Below are 15,039 nucleotides of genomic sequence, written 5' to 3' on the forward strand. Positions count from 1 at the left end.
CATGTATTACACACCCACACACACTCACACACACTACATGAGTTCATTTAAGGGCTCATTTTTTCTCTCATAGGACTTGAACCCGGGTGCAGCTACTTGCGAGGCAGCAGATCCTGCCACTAGCACCAAGTCTCGGCTGCAATTCTGTTTGTTTCGTTAGATTTTCATTTGGGCCTGAAAGGCCCTGACAAAAACAAGAAAGAAAGCGGGGCCGGTTCAAGAAAATATTGTTAAGACCCTTTTAAGGTTAAAGTTTCTTTTTGTATTTATTAACTCTATTATCTATTATCTCTAATTTTCTGTTACACATCTAGTATATTTATTTATTATTTATTATTTATTTTATTATATAAAAATTAAATTTCTGCATTTAATAATATAATTGACATGACATATTTTAAGAATGTTTATTGATTTAATTATTTTAACTTATTAAAATACAATTTATTATAATGACTTAATTATATCAACTAATTAATTTAATTAAATATTTAAATATTAATATAATTTATTATAATTTATATTAATTAATTACTTATACTGCATTAATTATAATTTTTTATATAGATTAATTAATTTATTAATATATATATATATATATGAGAAAATAGAAATCAGTGCTATAATAACATTAAAAATTTAAAATATAATAATATATCAAAAAATAATCATAGCTGTTTAACTATAATAATATAGAATATATATGAATTAAATATATTCTGACATGTATGAAAATAATCATCAAATATATTCTAACATGTAAAATAAACAGTGAAGTTAAAATAGGAAATAAATACAAGTATAAAATAGGAAAGTTTAAAATTTTTAATTAATCCAAGAATATAAATTTATATATAAAAAAATAATTACAGATATAAAATAGGAAAATTTAAAAGCTATAATTAATGGCTATAATTAATATAATTTATGAGTTAGCTAGATAATATTTTAATTTGTTTAATTTTATTTTGTTTTATATAAAAGATTAATTCAAATGGTATCACAACAAAAATATTTTAAGAGTATAATTAGGAGTGACAACATTATTCGAATTCGTAGGAATTCATTCCGTTTCTAGTCTCGCACAAGAGCAGGGGCGGAGCTAGAAGAAATATTAGAGGGGGGCCAAAAATATTTACACACTAAAAAAAGACTAAAATAAAATTTTAAGGGGGGCTAAACTGAAATTTACATATAATTTATATGTAAAAAATTAAAATTAGGGGGGACGATTGCCCCCCTTTCTATGTATGTAACTTCGCCCCTGCACAAGAGCAGATTTTTAGTGAGACGGGACGGAGTCGGATTTAGGTAATATCCGTCATAGTATATATAATATATATAGATTTATATTTTTAATATATAATATATGTCATATATTTAAAATAATTAATAAAATAATTAATAATAATTTATTATATTTAAATTTTTATTTTAATTTATATTATATATATAATAATAATTATATAAATTTTAAAATTTAATTTTATTTATTGAATTTTAATAATTATAGAGACTATTAGAGACGAAATAAGTATATATAGTATTTTACTATCTATATAGAAGAGTATGATAGATTCTATACGAATTTTTATAGTCGAATAGGACAAAAAAATTTTCCCATCCGGCCCATTACTACACCTAAATATAATAGCTGACAGCGTGACACAAATAGGTACGATGCTAACAAGCACGGTAGAGAACAAGACTGATTATTGTATAAGACAGAGGAAATAGTGAAATAATAAATATGTTCAATACTTCAATAGTCAAGAAACAGTAGCTTCAAATCCGCCCAAAATTTTCAATATTCATTGTTAATATCAAAATTCATAACGCAATGTTTTCTTTACATCAATCACATATATAGTTCAAATTCATACCAATTTAAAAACCTCAATATCTATACAATGTACTTGAATATCTATCTAGCCACAGAAATCTATTCCCTTTATAGATTGGTACTAATCATTACCTTTAAAAAATAAAATGAATTTTGCTTCCAATAATTAGACAATATATCTATAATTACATGAGATCATATAAATTTATTATCAAAAGTATATTTTATTTAAAAAATAATAACTTATACAAACAAATAAATTAATAAGAGAATTTTTATTACACAGAAATTAAATTAAATAATGCACATTTGAACGGTTTCACTTTTAAAAATAGCCTTTTCTTCTCATGTATCTATACAGAATAACAAATTCAATGTGTGATTTATATGTTAGGTTAGCAATGTCTTTTACAGTTAAAGTTTGAGACAGATGCATCTAACTTAATGTCATCATCACTGCTAAATACAGTTTTTTAACACGAGTTTTCCAAACTAATTCAAAACATATAATTCAAAATATAACTAACTATTTAATCTTTCAAATACACAAAAACTCAAATCACATCAACTATACTTTTTCGTACAAATAATTTTCAATCATACTTTTTAAATCATAATAGAATTCAACATATTTCACAATTTCAGAATAGCAAATATCAATAATTAGTTTTAAAATTAGATAGTCTCAAAAGAATATGTAGTTTCATGTGTAGATGAAAAATGAGTTTCCAATGAATAAAAATTTAGTTTTAATAAATCGATTCTTCAAAAATTTTGTTAGTAACTCTATAAATATGATTATAAGTTCAAAATAGTGTATATAAAAATAATTATAGATGCAAAAACAAACAATTATAGACGTAAATCCTACTCACAACTTGATCTCAAAGAACTAATTGATGTGGAGGCTTGAAAGAAGCACCAAACAAAGGAGACAACGATAATGACGGAAGGCGATGATGATGGAAGTCGATGACAGCGGCTTCAACAACAACACTAAGACCATATGAGTATCTTTCGTGGCAACGTCGACATCAATTACGACATCCACCCATGACAGTAGCGTCACCAAGGCATCAACAGTGGAGTAACAAGGGGAAAAAGGGTATTAGCAGTTTTTCAGCAAACTAAACGAAACCCAAAATAGTAGTAATGGCCTCATTCGAGCTCAATAACAGTAACAATAATGGCAACTCCAACAACAGCAATACCAGATCTGGCAGCTCATGTTGGAAGTAGGAGGTCGACGACGACGTTGCAAAATCCGACGTAAGCTTCTAACAACTTCAATGGTGGCAGCACTAGACAGAACCAATGGCAATGGAAGGGATCTCGATCTCTCTCTCTCTCTCTCTCTCTCTCTCTCTCTCTCTCTCTCTCTCTCTCTCTCTCTCTCTCTCTCTCTCTCTCTCTCTCTCTCTCTCTCTCTCTCTCTCTCTCTCTCTCTCTCTCTCTTATTAACATCTACTTATTAAATCAAATAATGTTCCTTCCTAATTGGTAATTATGGGTTTTAGACTATTTAATTGTGTAAACCCCGTTAAATTAGTAAATAATTAGTCAATAAATTAATTTTTAATAAATAAGATTAGAAATGTGAATATTATATCAAATTAGGATAGAGTTTATCGAAACGAGAATTTTGACACTAATTTCAAAGAAAACGATCCAAGATTTGGCCGAATCGGTTGAACCTGGTCCAAAACGGGCAGTGGGCGCAACTGGGCCAACCTCTAAATGAACCCAATCTCCTTCTCTACCCCATTTTATCTGAAGTAGCGTTGCAACATACAAGGGAGAGGAGCGAAAGAAAATTTCCCCGTAACCTTACGTTGGTTTTAAATCATCGTAACACCTCCGTCCGAACTCCGATTGTTGCATCGTTTGCAGCCACGCGACCACCACGACGAGCTCTATATTTATATCGGAACAATTTTATAGGTAAGCCGTTAATCACTTCCAGCCACTCCTTTCTCCCAATTTTTCAAAAACCGAATAGAGATGTTGAATTTATTTACTTTTTGATATTTTAGGATCCAATTAGCTTGAAGAAAACGTTCATTCTTACTTATGTGAAGCTTGGGAAAGGTGAGGATACCATAAATTCGATTTAAATTACTGAATTTGAGCTTTGGGTATTAAATTGGATATATATGTGTTATGAATGTGTATTAGGTTGTGAATAAATAATTGGAGCTTGAAATTGTGGACGTTGGAATTTTGGTGGAGGCTGGGCATTAGTATTTTGATTGAGCTTTATGGATGTGTTTGTGTTGGGTGAATTGCTTTGGTCTCCACGTGGGAATCGGCCAAGGTATGGTTTAGGTTTTGTGCATTTAATATGTAATGTTCTGTGAAAACTTAGGCTGGACGACTGTAGGATAAGTTGGAATGCAGGTGTATATTTAATGCTTAGTAACTTGATGATGGACATGTTTGGTTTGGTTTGGTGATTTGATTATATGATTATAAGTATATTGAAGGAACGCATGAAGGAGTTGTTGAAGTATAAAATTGTGTAATATTATTAAATGGTGATATAGAGTTTTATTGAGTTTTGTTGTTGGCATATTGTGTTGGTATTGATAGGTTTGGTAATGAATGGAATGGAGATTTTGAATGAAAAATAAGGTTTGAAGAATTTGCAAAAGTTGGTTTTTGGGCTGAATTTTGGCGGGATATGACTTGGCTTTCGGAACCCCAAATTGATTCCAACTTGTTTTAAATAAAAATTGGGTTCGTGAAGTTTATGTTGTTCAAAGAACGGAAGAAAACGATCTAAAAAGATTGAGTTATGCCCGTCAAAAATTTTGGTGTGGAAAAGGCGGTTATGCAGGTGCCATTTCCTCATTATGCAGCTCTTTGGTTGGTCTATTTTTTGGAGAACGTACGTCTACGCATACGCGTGGCATGAAATTTTCAACTGTGCGTATGCGTATAGCCCCATGCGTACGTGTAGGGGACCAACATGCATGTCCACGCGTACGCATGATCCACGCGTACGCGTGACATGAAGTTTTCACCTACGCGTACGCGTGAGCCTCGCGTACCTATTCCAACAAACATGATTTTTGAGTTTTAAACCTTATTTTAAACTTCTAAACCTCTATTTTCATTTCTTTAGTCATAAATGGTAGTGTTAAACCTGATAAACAGATGAAGCTAGGAAATGCGGACAACTTGGAGGTGAAGTAAAGTTGGAAAATGATGAATTGGTTATGAAATATTGCGGATAATCATGTATGATATTTGGCTTGATAATCAAATGGATGATCATGTATGATACTTGGCTTGAATGATTAAATGATCTGAGATACGAGATTCCCTTGGTAAAGTACCGTAGCTTGCTACCACGTGTACCAAGTTGAAAACTCGATACTCTGTTGACCCTATGACGTAAGGGTGACTGGACACTTATAAATTGTCGGAAACGGTACCCCGATTGAGCAATTTGATATATATATATATATATATATATGAGAAAAAGCTATGCATAGACTCATGGGGATACACGTCGAGGGACAGTCCAATGGTTTAGCAAATCGGACTTGTCGGGATGGCTGTATAACTGACAAGTGAGCGCATTAGCTATAGGATAGGCATGCATCATGTGCATATTACTTGAATTACTTGTTTGTGCTCTAACTGCGTTTGCCTAAGTGTATTTACTATGTTAAGTGTATTTTGCTACCTGCAGTACTTATAACCTTCTTGTGTTTGCTTTTACCTATTTATTTGTCTATGAAATGCTAACGGAGATGGAGGTATAAGGGAATGGCGGTATGGGACTTATATTTAAGATTAAGTTAAGTTAGGCTTAGATACTCTTAGAAAACTACCTTTTATGGCTTTAATACTCTAAGCTATGTAAATTGAGTGTCGGCGTTCTAGGATTGCCTCTGGCATTTCCAAGACCTTATATAATGTGTGTGGCACCTTTACCATACTGAGAACCTCTGGTTCTCACCCCATACTATGTTGTTATTTTTCAGATGCAGGTCGAGAGGCATCTTGTTAGGCATCTGGACTCTTGAAGCGAAGTGGTTAATGGGTTATTTTTTTGTATAGTGATGTATATATATACACTTAGCTTTCTCTCTACATAACTTGTTCTTTTGATCCTCTTAGAGGTTTATGGAGAGACAGGATTTTATTTTTGTACATTTCAGTTTTAGATAAGTATATATATATATATATATATATATATATATATATATATATATATATATATATATATATATGTGTGTGTGTGTGTAAATATTCTCCGGCCAGCCTTGACTTCGCGGGCTGAGTTAGGAGCTTCTTATTTTTTATCTTTGGCACTCTATTCCTACTTTTATTATCTTATGTTTGATAGTTATAGTTTTCTTAGCACGCAAGTTAACTCGTTTCTTGAGCATTGCGCTTTTATTTCGCGAATTTTTATTTCATCTATTCTTTAAGGCTCCTAGTATATATTAATCTTTCTGTTATTATATGTAGACATTTTATTTTAGAGGTCATAATACCACACCACCTCTGCTTTACGGCTTAAGCGTAAAGCTCATTATGGTAGGGTGTTACATTATGGTATCAGAGCAGTTCGTTCCTATAGAGCCTGAAAGATAGACTGATTACGCTTCTGTGCATTCTCTGTATATGTGTTTATCTGCTATTAGGATATCTGACTGATATATATGGCATAAACGTTTGTGAGCATGCATTTGGAACTTAAAGAATTAGACCCGCGATATTGAGACTGATCAACATAATATCACTTGTTTGGAGTGTATAGGGACCAGATGTTGTCTCGTGGACGCGGTCGCGGGCGAAATAGAGATAGGATAGGCACCGTTACTCCTAGCCTGGTAGGGAATGATCCAGCAGATTTCATGGCTACTCTGGGAAATATGGCTGCAGCTATGCAAGCGATAACCGAGGCACTGAGTAATCAGATAAACCAGGATAACCACAGGAATAATAATGACGAGGACGACCCTATAACACTTACTACATTTCTGAAAGTTCACCCTCTGACCTTCAGGGGAACCTCAAATCCTACTGATGCAGATAATTAGATTCAGGCTATGGAACGGGCGTTGCAGGCTCAACAGGTTCTTGAGGAGCAATGGGTTGAGTTTGGAACTTATCAGCTGCAAGGAGAGGCTCAGTATTGTTGGCAAGGGACATGACATATCCTACAGTCAGATGGAGCTACGATTCCTTGAGAAGTCTTTCGAACAGAGTTCTATAAGAAGTACTTTCCTAATTCAGTCAGAAATGCCAAGAAACTTGAATTGATGCAATTAAAGCAGGGCCAAATGACTGTTACTGAGTATACTAGCAGGTTTGAGGAGTTATGTCACTTTTCTCGTATTGGTCAAGGTGTGCCTGAAGATTTTGCTAAATGGAAATGTATTAATTATGAGGGAGGTCTTTGAAGCGATATTCTGAGCTTTATTACACCAATGGAGATCAGAGTATTTTCTGAATTGGTGAATAAGAGTAGGGTGGCTGAGGAATGTGTGAGAAAGGCGGCAGTAGAGAAAGGGAGTTTAAGGGTGCATTTTCAGAGGACTTCAGGGAGGAACTTTGCTCCGAGAGGTAGGAACTTTAAGCGGGGGGGCTTTATTTTGCAGCGAAATCAAGGCCAGGGCAATTACAGAAGGCCGAATACTAATGTTAATCAGGGAAGAAGGTTTGGAAAGCAGTCACAGCATGATTTGAACTGTCAGAGGTGCGGGAAGTATCATTTTGGAGTTCCGTGCGGATCAGGACTTTGAGTATATTATTTTTGTGGACAGCCCGGGCATTTGGCAAATAATTGTCTGGAAAAGAAGAAGTATGAGACTGGTAGGGTACAGCAGCCGGGGAGAGTGTACACCACTTCTGTAGCAGGTACTGAGGGATCTGAGACACTGATTAGAGATAACTGTGAAATGGCTGGTAAAATCTTAAATGCTTTATTTGATTCAGGGGAAACTCATTCCTTTATTGCATTTAAAAAGGCTAATGAATTAGGATTGAGGATGGTGGTTTTAGGTTATGATTTGAGAGTGCATAATGCTACTCAAGAAGCTATGGTGACTAGGTTAGGATGTCCACAAGTTTCATTTCGAATACAACAACATAAATTTGTGCATGATTTGATTTGTTTCCCAATGACTAGTCTTGATCTCATTTTGGGATTGGATTGGTTATCCAAGAATCATGTTTTACTTGATTGTTCTGAGAAGTCAGTACAGTTTATGCCGGAAGGGTCAGAAGCGCCAGTTGTGGTGAACAGTTACGATTTGAACTCTATGATAGTAAATTATTCTAGAATTGAATGTCAGGGAATTATATTATTAATTGAGGGAGTATCAGGTGATGATAAGAGTTTAGAGCATATTCCGATTGTATGTGAATTTTCAGACGTGTTTCCGAATGATATTAATGAATTTTCACCTAATCGGGAGGTTGAATTCACAATTGAGTTGGTGCTTAGAGCCGGTCCGATTTTGATTACTCCTTACAAGATGTCACCTTTAGAAATGGCTGAATTGAAGGCTCAACTGAAAGATCTGTTGGGTAAGCACTTTATTCCACCAAGTGTTTCTTCGTGGGGAGTGCCAGTGTTACTGGTGAAGAAGAAGGACGGAAGTATGCGCTTGTGTGTCGATTATCGGCAATTGAATAAGATCACTGTAAAGAATAAATATCCATTACCTAGATTTGACAACTTAATGGATCAGTTACAGGGTGCTGGTGTGTTCTCTAAGATTGATCTGCGATCCAGGTATCATCAGATAAGGGTTAGAGATGAAGATATTTCGAAAACTACTTTCAGGACGCGTTATGGCCATTATGAGTATATAGTGATGTCTTTCGGGTTAACTAATGCTCCGGCAGTATTCATGGATTATATGAACAGGATTTTCCGACCGTACCTGAACAAGTTTGTCATTGTCTTCATTGATGATATTCTTGTTTACTCTAAGACTGAGGAGGAGCATGCTGGTCACTTGCGAACTGTGCTGCAAATTCTGAGAGACAGGAAGTTATATGCTGAGTTATCTTAATGCGAGTTCTGGAAGAATGAGGTGAAGTTTCTCGATCATGTGGTGAGTAAGCAGGGAATAGCTATGGATCCTGCTATGGTAGAAGCAGTGATGAAATAGGAGCGACCAACTTCAGTGACAGAGATCAGGAGTTTCCTAGGTTTGGCGGGGTATTATCGGAGATTTATTAAGAGATTTTCACAGCTCCCCTTACCTTTAACTAAGTTGACTAGGAAGGATACGCCTTTTGTCTAGACTCTGGAGTGCGAAGAGAGTTTTGAAGCATTGAAGCAAATATTGACTATTGCACCCGTGTTAGTATTTCCTGAGCCAAGTGAACCGTTTGAAGTATACTGTGATGCATCATTAAAGGGTTTGGGGTGCGTTCCAATGCAGCATCGAAATGTTGTGGCGTATGCCTCACGGAAATTAAGGCCGCATGAGATGAACTATCCAACCCACGACTTAGAATTTGCTGCCGTTATGTTTGCTTTGAAAATCTAGAGACATTATCTATATGGTGTTAAGTTTCATGTCTTCTCAGACCATAAGAGTTTGAAATATCTTTTTGTGCAAAAAGAATTGAATATGCGTTAGAGGAGGTGGATGGAGCTTCTGAAGGATTATGATTTTGAATTGAATTACCATCTAGGAAAAGCAAACATTGTGGCGGACGCCTTAAGTCGAAAATCTTTATATGCAGTTTGGATAATGCTATGAGAAGAAGAGCTATTAAAGGCATTTCAAGGTTTGAAACTAGGAATTAGGAAAGAATTTGGAATTCTGTGTTTGAGTCAGTTGCAAATTTCAAGTGATTTTAAATCAGAACTCCTGAAGGCTCATCAAGATGGTGAAACATTACGTAAAGTATTACCGGCAATTGAACAGGGAAAATAAAAGAGAGTGTCAAAAGGTAAGGATGATTTGTGGAGGTTTAAGAACCGAATCACTGTGCCAGATGTCGGAGATTTGCGGCAAGGTATCTTGGCGGAAGCTCATAAGAGCGGGTTTTCAATCTATCGAGGAAGTACCAAAATGTATCAAGATCTGAAAGCGATGTTCTAGTTGCTAGGAATGAAGAATGATGTGGCATTGCATGTATCTAAATGTTTAACGTGTCAGAAGGTTAAAATCAAACATCAGAGACCATCAGGAACCCTTCATCTCTTAGAGATTCCACAATGAAAATGGGAGAGTATCGCAATGGATTTTGTGATGGGGTTGCCTGGAACTCGGTCTGGTTGTGACGCTATTTGGATGGTTGTGGACCGACTGACAAAATCAGCTTACTTTCTCCCCATTCGAATAAGTTGTACAATGGAAGAATTGGCTCGAATGTATATTAAAGAGATTGTCAAATTACACCGCGTGCCTTCCACTATTATATCCGACAAAGATCCTCGTTTCACATCAAGATTCTGGGGAGCCTTTCAACATGCATTTGGGACTCAGTTAAGTTTGAGTACTGCATATCATCCTCAAACAGATAGTCAATCAGAGAGAACTATTTAGACCTTGGAGGATATGTTAAGAGCTTGTGTTTTGGACCAACCGGCAAGCTGGGATCGGTATATGCCATTAGTGGAGTTTGCTTATAACAATAGCTACCATGCGAGCATCAGAATAGCTCCGTATGAGGCTTTGTATGGCAGAAAATGTCAATCTCTGCTATGTTGGTATAAAACTGGAGAAAGAAGTTTGTTAGGGCCTGAAATGATAGTTGAGACTACTGAGCAGATAAAGACGATTCGTAGCCGAATGTTTATAGCCCAAAGTCGTCAGAAGAGCTATGCTGAACAAAGGTAAAAGCCTTTGGAATTTGAAGAAGGGGAGCATGTCTTTCTGAAGGTTACACCAACTACAGGAGTAGGAAGAGCTATTAAGACTAAGAAACTAAATCCCTGTTATATTAGACCGTTTGAGATCTTGAAAAGAATTGGGCCGATGGCTTATAGAAATGCCTTGCCGCCATATCTTTCCCTTCTACTCCATTTTCTATTTTTGCTGCACAGGAGATAAAACCATAAAATATCTCATGCCAAGTGACGAGACAAAAATAAAAAGTCTTGTCGCTAGGAACGAGACAAAGATAAAAAAGTCTAAAGCCCAGCAAGTGTTCTAAAGTGAAAAAGGGGCTTCAACCCCCCTCTCTTAGCCACTGAAACTATCAATGTGATTCATCAATTTGAAGGATTCAGATTTAGAATTTTAACATATGATTTAAATTTGAGTTGAGATTCAAATTTAAATTAGTAACAAATATCATACTATATATTATATATGTTAAGAGTAGAGGAATGTGACGATGATGAGAATAAAATACAAGGGTTTTATTCCTTTACCTCTACGCATATAAATGTGTGTGAGCCTAATTCTTGGAGAAGAATTTTATGGTGTACAAAGAGTTGCAAGAGGTTTCTCAATTTAGATCAGATGTCCATTGGTCAAGGAATTGACAGCAAAGGTTGGTCTCGGTGTGAATACGCATAGAGTCTTCGTACAATCGAAGAATAAAGTTTTTACTAAAGCGTCTAAAGGTATCAAGATCTGATCTATATGTTGTTTATTATTGGAATAAAGTTTAAGCACAAAATAGATCTTTAGGATTACTTTATTACTTCCGCTGCGTGTTAAGAACAACATGGTAATCCTTCACCTTACTCATTTAACATTTCAACCGAGCATTGATGTAGCAACTCTTACTCATTTGATACTGTACTTGAGTCATATAACGCGTTGCTTCCGGACAATGACTTAGTTTTAGCGCAATAACGTCTTTGATCCATGTCATGAAGATTCGACTAAATTTTTATGTTGGTTGTCGAAGGCCTAATACAACTCTTCTCCTTTATCCGGATTTAAAATTGGCTATGTACGTACTGCAGGTATAACATTGGTAGAGTTAAATTTATAATTTTAAAATTAAAAATATTAATTTCTTTAAAATAATAAAAGTGACCAAACTGACATAATAAGTCAGTTAAGCTGCTAGTTGTAACACCCTAACTTTTAGCACCTCATGATTGCACTAAAAGTACGAGTGCTACTTATCCCTATTCCTTTAATTATATACTATATTTATTTAATATTGAGCCTTCGCGAGTATGAAGCAAAAGTTTAATTAAGAAAATGGAAAGGTTTTACTTTTAATCACTTAATCACAAAGATATATATATATATATATATATATATATATATATATATATATATATATATATATATTTCAAGATTCTGAAATACAAGTCCTATCCCCTCTAAAACTCAAAATAATAAATGATGAGGTGAAAAATAAATTTTAAAAACTCAACTTGTAAAAATCATCTTCTATGTTCTTGTAGCTCCACAATAAACCTTTGCACCTGTAGTTGAAAGGGGGTGGAGATAGGGGATAAGAACTGGGAGTTCTTAATAGGGTTGGAGTTAGAAGTTAAGTTCATTTTGCTATTATTAAACAACCGCAACTAACAACAGAACACATATAAGCATAAATAATAAAAGAACACAGAAGTCAATCAGTCACGCAGCACACACACACAATCACAGAGTTACATACTACAAAGATATGTGCAAACAAGCATGATGCATGTCTATCCCTAGTGCAAGTAATGAGCTCATTTGTCGGTTTCGACCCGCACCCGACGCAATCCGACTCACAAGTCAGATAAAGCATTCCAGCGGCATAACCTCCGCAAGGTTCCAAACTCTTGCAGGCGCAGATTCTCCTGCTGAAGTATGCCGAACATGACCTCTGCACATACTTGCAGGCGCTGATTCTACAGCTGAAACATGTATCCCTTTCTCCTGGAAGCCATTCCATATTTACGGGCGTCCCCGCACAATCATTCACATACAAAGCCCATGGCTCAACATTTTTACGTCGGCACCATAACTATTTACTTTCCGTCACCCTCTCGCGACCTTTCAATTATTCTCATAATCACACGTGTCGATTTATCTTCTTTTTTTTTTAAACCAAAACCACCTCTTTGTGACATTCTCGAAAACCTTTGAAACAACTTCACTTAAACCAATTTTTCTTTCAAAAGACAAAGAAAAATCATTTATTAGTTAAACGTCTTAGCAAGGCCTCTAGACTTTAGGGGAGCGACAACCAATCTCATTTCCTTAAGTTCATTAGAAATCCTTTACAATCATTATTTTCAAATTGAATTTAATCGAATAAAATTTCTAAATCAAATCAAAACCAAATCATACAAATCAGAGATTCCGAACCAATTTCAAAACCAAAACCAATTCCAGTTTCATCTTTAAAACTAATTCTTTAATTTTTTTAAGACGTCGCAAAATGAAATTATTCAATCAAACTTCAATTACTTTAAAAGTTCATAAAACATAATACTTTTTTAAATAACTTAAAATCATAAAATAATTCTTTTCTAAATAAATCGAACTCAAAACATATATTTTTCTTAAATGAATTAAACTCGAAACATAACTATTTTCTTAATAAATCAAAAATCAAATAATAAAATTTCTCAAATCCAATCTTTTTCTAAATAACATTTCAAACAAAGCCTCAGATTTTATAGAAATTTCGGCAGCATCTCTCCTAAAACTCGGACTTTGTCTCCCTTCTCGGGTCCCATCCAAACCATTTCTCAAACTATTTCATATCATTTCCAATAAATCAAAAATCATTTATAGTATCAAAACATTTATAAAATCAAACCAATTAAAAATAAAACCGCTTCCAAAATCAAACCATTTTATATCACAATTCATCAATTCATTTCTTATTGAATCTCAATGTCACCATCAAATTTTACCAATTCCACTTAATCACCAATAACATTCCAGCCCAAATTCTTCAAAATAATTCGATTCTTGGCTGCACTTAAACAGACCAGACTCCAAACTAATTACAAATATCAATATATCACAAAAAATCAACATAAATTCAGTCAAATTCAATCAGCAATCACTCACAACATCAATTCACTTATCCAATACCAATTTAACCAGTGAGAAATTATCAAAGTCCTACTTCCGTACGAAATCAAAATATTTGAAGTTCCAAAAAAGTTTTTCGACTGAGTTACTAAAAAAGAAAACATCAAAAATCATATGTGCCTCTTAAAACTCTAATTAGTCGAACTTAAGAAGAAAGGGAACTATGTCACTATTAACTTCTACCAAATAAAAATAACGCCAACATATAAAGAAGGAAGATACGAACACTTTTATCTAATTAGATTTTTAATTGGAGTTACAGATCATAAGAAATCGAAGCTGAAAATTTACGTTGCCATTGTTTTCTCGTTCTCTCTCACTCACGGCTCTTTGTTTCTTTTCTTCCTTTCCTTGGTTTGTTGAATGAGAAGAAGCGAATGAGGTGATATAGGTGTCAATTATATATATATATATATATATATATATATATATATATATATATATATATATATAGCCATAGCAAAGCCACGTTGCCAATTCTCTCTTCTTTTTTTTTTCTTTTGACTTAATGGCTTCGGGTTATCAAAGATAATAATAATAATAATAATAATAATAATAATAATAATAATAATAATAATAATAATAATAATAATAATAATCAATTAAATTTTTTGTTTTATCAAATCATTTTTTTGATAAATAATTTAAATTTAATAGAATAAATAATAATTAAATTAAACTTCAATAATTATAAAATTTTATTTAATTATTTTTATTAAAAATAATTTTTTTAAAAACTTCATCTCAATATAATATATTAACTCAAAAATAGTTAATTATTTAATTTTTAAAAATATAGAGTCTTACACTAGTTTTAATGTGAAAATAACTTGATCAGATTTAAAATATCAATATTAAATTATTAAGTGAAATTTTGTAAGAAATATTTTTTTATGTTAAATAATATTTAGGAACAGCCATTTTGGCACATAACTATTATATAGTGTTGAATTAATTGTTTCTAATGAAATAACAGTGATTGTATTTATATTTGTAATATGACGAAATTATTGATAAGTGAAATATATCTATTGGATAATTTATTTATTTTCTTTTCCAAAAAAACAGAAATAATATAGACAAAGGTCATACTATATAATATAATGAAATGATGGAAATAAATGCTTGCTAAATAAGTCTTTACTCTTTAACGAAAAAATAATTAGCAACTAATAACTATAAAACAAAACCAAATTCTCACAAAAG

Source organism: Arachis hypogaea, chromosome 7, assembly GCF_003086295.3.
Source record: "Arachis hypogaea cultivar Tifrunner chromosome 7, arahy.Tifrunner.gnm2.J5K5, whole genome shotgun sequence".
In the NCBI taxonomy this organism is placed as follows: Eukaryota; Viridiplantae; Streptophyta; class Magnoliopsida; order Fabales; family Fabaceae; genus Arachis; species Arachis hypogaea.